The sequence below is a fragment of the Phyllobates terribilis genome, unplaced genomic scaffold (genome assembly GCF_046119375.1).
Source record: "Phyllobates terribilis strain yellow unplaced genomic scaffold, ASM4611937v1 Scaffold_1__5_contigs__length_1240528914, whole genome shotgun sequence".
NCBI lineage: Eukaryota > Metazoa > Chordata > Amphibia > Anura > Dendrobatidae > Phyllobates > Phyllobates terribilis.
The window spans coordinates 260,350,863-260,358,095 of NW_027362761.1; positions in this window are offsets into that span (position 1 = coordinate 260,350,863).

The following is a 7,233-nucleotide window of genomic DNA, read 5'->3' on the forward strand; positions in this document are numbered from 1 at the left end:
TTCAATTAAAGGACTTTATTCTGGGTGTTTGTGTTTTTTTTTAACTTTGACTATGGGGTTAGTAATGGGGGTGTCTCCATTACTAACCTGGGCTTGATGTCAGCTGGCATTATAAGCTGACATCAACCCTAGCCCTATTACCCTACTGCCACCGCTACAGGGCAGTGGGAAGAGCGAGACTAAGTGCCAGAATTGTCGCATCCTATGGATGCGCCATTTCTGGGGCGGCTGATGGCTGGTGTTTCTAGCCTGGGAGGGGGCCAATATTCATGGCACCCTTCTTGGGCTATTAATATAGTCTGCCTAGCCTTTGCTAGCTATTAAAATAGTGGGGACCCCACATCATTTTTTTTGGGGGTCCCCCATTTTAATAGCTAGTAAAGGCTAGGTATTCAGCTGGGGCTGATATTAGTAGCCTGAGAAGCTCCGTGGGTATTACCCCCTTCCCAGGCTTCAAACATCAGCCCCAGCCGTCTGCTTAACCTCCGCTAGAGACTAAAATTATGGAGAGCCCCACGCCAATTTTTTTTAAAATAAATCCTTTATTTTAACACTAAATGACAAGTACAGTAATCAACACTATCACTGTACTTCTTATATATGTGACTGACATGTTTCTATCTATCTAATCTAAGTGTGATGCTCTATTCTTTCTACTCTAAATTGTCGGGTACCGATGCTGAAATGCCGGCTGGCTTTTTTAAAGAGACGGTGCATGAAAACACTTTTTTTTTTAATAAATCCTTTAACACTAAATGACAAGTACAGTAAGCTGAGCGCTGCCATCCAGCTTGTCATCCTTCAGAGACACTGCAGAGCGCAGGCATTATTGGAACTTCCGATTCCGGTATTCGATATTCTAAAAGTATCGGAACTCAGTATCGGAACTCCGATACCGCGAATATCGGTCGATACCCGATATCTCAGTATCGGAATGCTCAACACTAGTCATGAGCCATACCTAGTCTTTTCTATACTTTCTTCTTCCCATCATTCTGATACAGGTTGATGTTAATTTCATCTGTCCAAAGATTGCTTTTCCACAAATGCGTTGGCTTCTTTAGGTGTGTTTTGGCAAAATCTAATCTGGCATTTCTATTTTTAAGGCTGATTAATGGTTTGCACCTTGAGGTGAACCCTCTGTATTTGCTCTCATGAAGTCTTCTCTTTATGGTAGACTTAGATACTGAAACACCTACTTCCTGAAGAGTGTTCTTCACTTGGGTGGATGTTGTGAAGGTGTTTTTCTTCACCATGGAAAGGATTCTGTGCTCATCCACTACTGTTGTCTTCCGTGAATGTTCAGGCCTTTTTGAGTTCCCAAGCTTACCAGTGCGCTCTTTTTTTGCAGAATGTAACAAACTGTTGATTTGACCACTCGTAACATTTCTGTTAGCTCTCTGATGGATTTATTTTTTTCAGCCTAATGATGGTCTGTTTCTCTTCCATTGAGAGCTCTTCTGACAACATGTTTTGGTTTCACAGCAACAGCTTATAAATGCAAATGCCACACCTAGAATCAGCTCCAGACCTTTTACCTTCTTAATTGATTATGGATTAACAAGGGAATAGCCAATGCAGCCCATTAAAGAGTTTTTGAGATAATTGTCAAATTACTTTTGGTGCCTTTAAAAAGAGGCATCTATATATGAAAGAACTATAATTATCCTATCACCCATGACAGCACCTACAACGAGAGAGGGGATCCGCCCTTCCAGGACAGGAAACCTACAGAATAAAAGGGCGGCACCTCTCCACCACCTCAGTTGGTTTCCTGTCCTTGAGGGGGAACCTTGTTAAAACGGCGGCAGAAGAAAGAAGAGAAGATTATTCCCAATGGGAGAACCTTAGACAGGCTTACCTGTTGAAGATCCGGATATGACTGAGCGGAAAAGCTGCTGTGGAACTGCGCCCCTATCTGGGTTTGGCAGATCCAGCTCTGCACGTCAGTGAGAGAGCAGCTGTGGACCTGCGCCACTGTCTGGGGTCGGCAGCTCCAGTTCCGTGCATCAGTGGAGAAGCTGCTGTGGAATTGCGCCCCTGTCTGGGGTCGGCAGATCCAGCTCTGCATGTCAGTGAGAGAGCAGCTGTGGACCTGCGCCCCTGTCTGGGGTCGGCAGCTCCAGTTCCGTGCACCAGTGGAGAAGCTGCTGTGGAACTGCGCCCCTGTCTGGGGTCGGCAGATCCAGCTCTGCACGTCAGTGAGAGAGCAGATGCGGACCTGCGCCCCTGTCTGGGGTCGGCAGATCCAGCTCTGCACATCAATGGGAGCACCTGTTGAGCTGCGCCCCTGCCTGGGGGTAGCAGCTCCAGCTTTGATCGGCGCACTATTGGAGGCGCCCCTGCCTGGGATTGACCACCCAAGTATTGCTCAGGCATGGACGGATGGAGAGGAACAGACCTGTGACTCGTTCCAGCCTCCGAATCTGTACAGCTGGTGGTGAGTGATCTTCGTGAATGTTTACCTTGTTTATGGGGCCCTTTCCTTGTTATGGTTACTAGAAAAGGCTGAAGGATGTTAGCGCAAAACTCAAAAATGTGTGTGTATGCGCTCTGTAAGACCCCATCTGGGCCAAGGGCATCGTGCTTTAAATTTGGCTTCAGGACGGAAGCTGGACCTTAGACCTCTAGGCTAAAGTTAGCCACGTGTCTGGGCCGCACAGAGCCTCATGATTGGCCTTCAGAATTTACCACAAAAATGAGCCTCAATCTGCTCAGTAAATGCTAAACTAACACTGAAGTTTTTACTGTTGTCCTCCAGTCTGTTAACTCCATCCATAGGATGGCACATGGTGTTAATACAGCACATGGTCTCTGTGAAGGTCTGCTGTCCAGCTGCGTCTCATCAGTTGGCTCCTTCAGGTGGGGCTAGTCTGACAATTGAGATTTACCACCCAAAGGAAAGGTTTATCTTTCATTCAGAGGGATTGCTCTTTTAAATAAAAATCTGAGCGCAGTGCCTCACATTGCCTTATAAAGCCTCTTTGCGCTTCACAAAGAGCACATCATAGCGCTTTATATCGCATCATAGTGCCTCACAGCACCTCTGGGCACATCATAGCGCTTCATAGCACATCATAGTGCCTCACAGCGCCTCATGACACATCATAGTGCGTCATAGTGACGCGCCCCTGGGCCTGCTGTGTCGTGCGGCATCGCGCGCACGGGGGCTTACCCGGAGCCGGATCAGATGGGGGTAGTAGTCTCGTGGCGGTAACCCGGTCCGTGCCCAGGGTGTCAAACTAAGTGTGTGGCAGTCTTGGTAGATGTTGTTTCTGTGTCGACTACGCCATCCGTTGATTTGCGGTCACAAGGCCGCCGCTGCAGAACAGTCCGCTGAGGCCGGTAGTATGGGTGCAGCGATGGTGGTATAACCCCCAACGGGAGGGGTATGGCCTCAGGGCAGCTGGTGCGGATGATGGGGGTAGTGATAGTGCAGAAAGGAGAGTCAGAGACGTGAGATGCAGTTTCAGGGTTTTTACTCACAGGTATTCCTTCAGTCACTCTGGCCTTGAGTGACCACCCGAGCCGTGCTGCATCCACCAGGTGCTGGACTCGGCCAACCCCCAGGCAGTTCCGGAGCGTGGTCCTGAGCTTCCCTCTCTCTCTCTTTCTCTTTCTCCTGGCCGTCCCCACCAGGGATCCACCTTTGTCCGGTTCCCTTGGGCCTTCTATGGTAAAACCTTCTCTGGCTTTCCTGACCCTACTCTTGGTGTACCTTCCTGGTGGATGTGGTGAGGGTCGTGGCAAAGCTTGCCCACGACCTCCGGTTCCTGGTTAAGGGTTACTTTTGCCTCCGCCAGCTTGGGATCCGGTGCCCTCTTCTGCCAACCCTTCACCCTTTTTGGTTTGCTTCTGGGATCTTAGGGTTCCCTCTTTTCTGCGTCTCTGGGCCTTTCTTCTTCCTCTCTGCTTCAGGCCTGGCCCTGGAGCTGGGCCCAGCCGGAGCCACAGCTCCCTGTCAGCCCTCCTGGCTGAACTCCTCCTCAGAACTCTCCTGCCAGACTCACCCTATCTCTAGATGGTGCCCACCATATATACTCCCTCTATGTGTGAGCCCAGGTGACCAGCACCCAATGGGCTCCTATCTCTATGCCCAGAGCCCCTCCCCTATCTGCCCCTACACTACTGGGATGTTCCACCCCCCCTCCCACTCCAGCCAGGGACAGACGCTGTCGTACCTGCACATCTACTTGGTGGGAGTACCGTAGTTCTGTCCCCCGGAAATGGGATGTATGTAGTGCATGCAGCCTACTGAGCTCAGTCCCACACTCCATCCTTACCCGGGAGTGGAATACCACACCTCTGGTTTGAGGTGCAATACCCCTGTAACAGCTGAGTCCTCAGGGTGCTACATTCCCCCCTGGTAAATCACAGCACGTCCTCGGGCTGTAAAAGAATAAAACATACCAAAACATACAAACTTTTTAAAACATACACCAACATATAAAACATTATAAACATTATCAGATTCTAGCAATATAAACTTTTTCATATAAAACTCTTTTATATAAAATGTTCTTGAGCTTCTGGCCACTGTGCACTTGTGACCAGGTAAAGTGCCACAGTCACTGGGAGGAAAACAGTAATCCTCCTATAAAACCGGTAGGGGGCGCCTTAGGAAGCGCAACTATTTACAAGGGTATGGCCGCTCTCAGTCCTCGGCCAGGTAGAGGGAAAGAACGACCGCTCTCAGTCCTCGGTCAGTGGGAATAAGGGATGGCTGCTCACAGTCCTCAGCCTGTTAAGGGATAGGGACACACGGGTAACAGTTTGCTGGTCCCTACGGGGACTATACTTTACTGGTAACAGTTCTTGTACCCTTACGGGTAACTATTTACAGTTTCACTGTACCGTACTTTAATAACGGCATCCTCCTGCTCCTTCTTGAGGGTAATCTTCAGACCCGTCCGGGTCCTCTTGACCTTCCTCAAACCGCAGCTCTTCCTCAGTTAATCTGTGCACATGGAGAGCATATGGACCTTTGGCACATTGATGCCGGGTGAAGGTGACCTCATCACCCAGGTAAAGATCACGTCCTCTGTGTCCCTCCGGCAGATGGCTCTCGACGTCCCTGCGGGTGACAAAGACGTCGCCGGGGGTTCTGTGGTCCCGGATAAAACCCCAACCGTGCTGCAGTTGAAACTTGATTACGGTCCCGGTGGCGCGGGGACCATGGGCTGCACGGGGGTTTCGTCTGGTCCGGCTTTTCTGTTCCGCACTCTGTACTTGCAGCCGCTCCTCGCGGACCCGCCTCTCTCGCCGTTCCCGGTCGAAGACCTCCAGCTGTTGCCGGCAGCACTCTGCTCGCTGGGCTGCGGCCGCCCGGGTCTCATGGGTGAACCCAATGAGGTTTTCTCCGGTGGGGTCCCATTCGAACTGCGCCTCCTCCAACGGGAGTGGGGTGATCTTGGCGGGCGCCGGAGCCGGAATCAGGGGCTCACACAGAGGCCTTTCCTTCCGGAGTCGGGGATGGAGGTACTCCGGTGGCCACTCAAAGGGCTGCCCATCCGGGCAAGTGTGCTGGGCGAACAGGTCTTCACCCAAGGGTAACACGGTGGAGGTTGAGGGCGCGATGGTAGTAGCGGCGCCCGGATTCACCAGGCCTTGCGACCAGGCCGGTGGCGCTCTAAAGGTAAAGGGCACTGTGGAGACGGCGGCGCCCGGGGGCACTCGACCTTGCGACCAGGCCAGTGACTTGGTGGAGATAGAGGGCTCTGTTGGAACTGCGGCGCCCGGGGGTACTCGGCCCTGCGACCAGGCCGGTGGCGTCTCCTGCTTGGCCGCGCTCGGGGTTGAGGCGCGTGACGTCACAGGGGGCGTGGCCGCGGCTCCTGCTTGAGGCCTAGTCTGGAGCGGTGGCGGTGCAGCGACGGGCACGGTAGGGGGAATTTCGGGCTCTGCGATGGGGAGCTGGGGCAGGCTCACGGTTTCTAGGCTTGGGGTAGTGTCGTCCCCTTTACCTGCCTCCGTCTCTTCAGCTCCTTCCACGGCGTCGTCTGCGGCCTTCATTCCTCCTGCACCATCCTCAGAGGCGGTCAGACTCCTCGTCTCGGGTGGCGTGCTCCGCTGGCGGGTTCCAGCCTGCTGGGCCATCTCCCTACTCCACTCAGTCAGCGTTTCTCGCTGCACCTGGGCCATCCTCCGTGCGAGGCCCTCCAGCGCAGTCTGTGCACGCTCCCGGTCTCGGGGGAGCTGTGCCAAGATCTCCACCAGGTCTTGTGGGGTGGTGGCTTGCAACAGGCTCCTGACCACAGGGTCGGTGCTGCCTGACTCTCCCTCCATCTCCGGGTGCGACCTCCCCAGACTCCTCCAGGCTGCACCCATCCTCACTCTCTTGTTCTCGATCCGCCCACACTGAGGGCGGTCCTGGGGCAACTTGGTGGTTGTCAGTTCCAGGGGCAGTCCCCCCACGCTGATGGACATCTCTATCATTGCAGTCTCTGCTGGTGGGGGCGGTCCTTGCTTTTGGCGCTCTTCTGGGACCAGGCCCACGATGGGAGGTCGTCTCTTACCACCCTCCGGCACGCCCATAATGGCGTCCGCTCTGCCAGGGCGGGAAATCTTCTCAGATGGCGGGAACCGTCTCCCAATGGCGGGAAACTCCGTGGACGGCGGGAAAAGACTGCAGATGGCGGGCAAACGGCGGGAAACGATCCGAGATGGCGTCCGATGGCGGGGACCCTCTGGAATTGGCGGGAGACTCCTTTTTACGGTAAATGTGAACTTCTCTTCAGGCACGCAGTACCCGTCGGTTGCGGGCACGTAATCCTGCCGACTACGCCAAAGTTGACGCGCCCCTGGGCCTGCTGTGTCGTGCGGCATCGCGCGCACGGGGGCTTACCCGGAGCCGGATCAGATGGGGGTAGTAGTCTCGTGGCGGTAACCCGGTCCGTGCCCAGGGTGTCAAACTAAGTGTGTGGCAGTCTTGGTAGATGTTGTTTCTGTGTCGACTACGCCACCCGTTGATTTGCGGTCACAAGGCCGCCGCTGCAGAACAGTCCGCTGAGGCCGGTAGTATGGGTGCAGCGATGGTGGTATAACCCCCAACGGGAGGGGTATGGCCTCAGGGCAGCTGGTGCGGATGATGGGGGTAGTGATAGTGCAGAAAGGAGAGTCAGAGACGTGAGATGCAGTTTCAGGGTTTTTACTCACAGGTATTCCTTCAGTCACTCTGGCCTTGAGTGACCACCCGAGCCGTGCTGCATCCACCAGGTGCTGGACTCGGCCAAC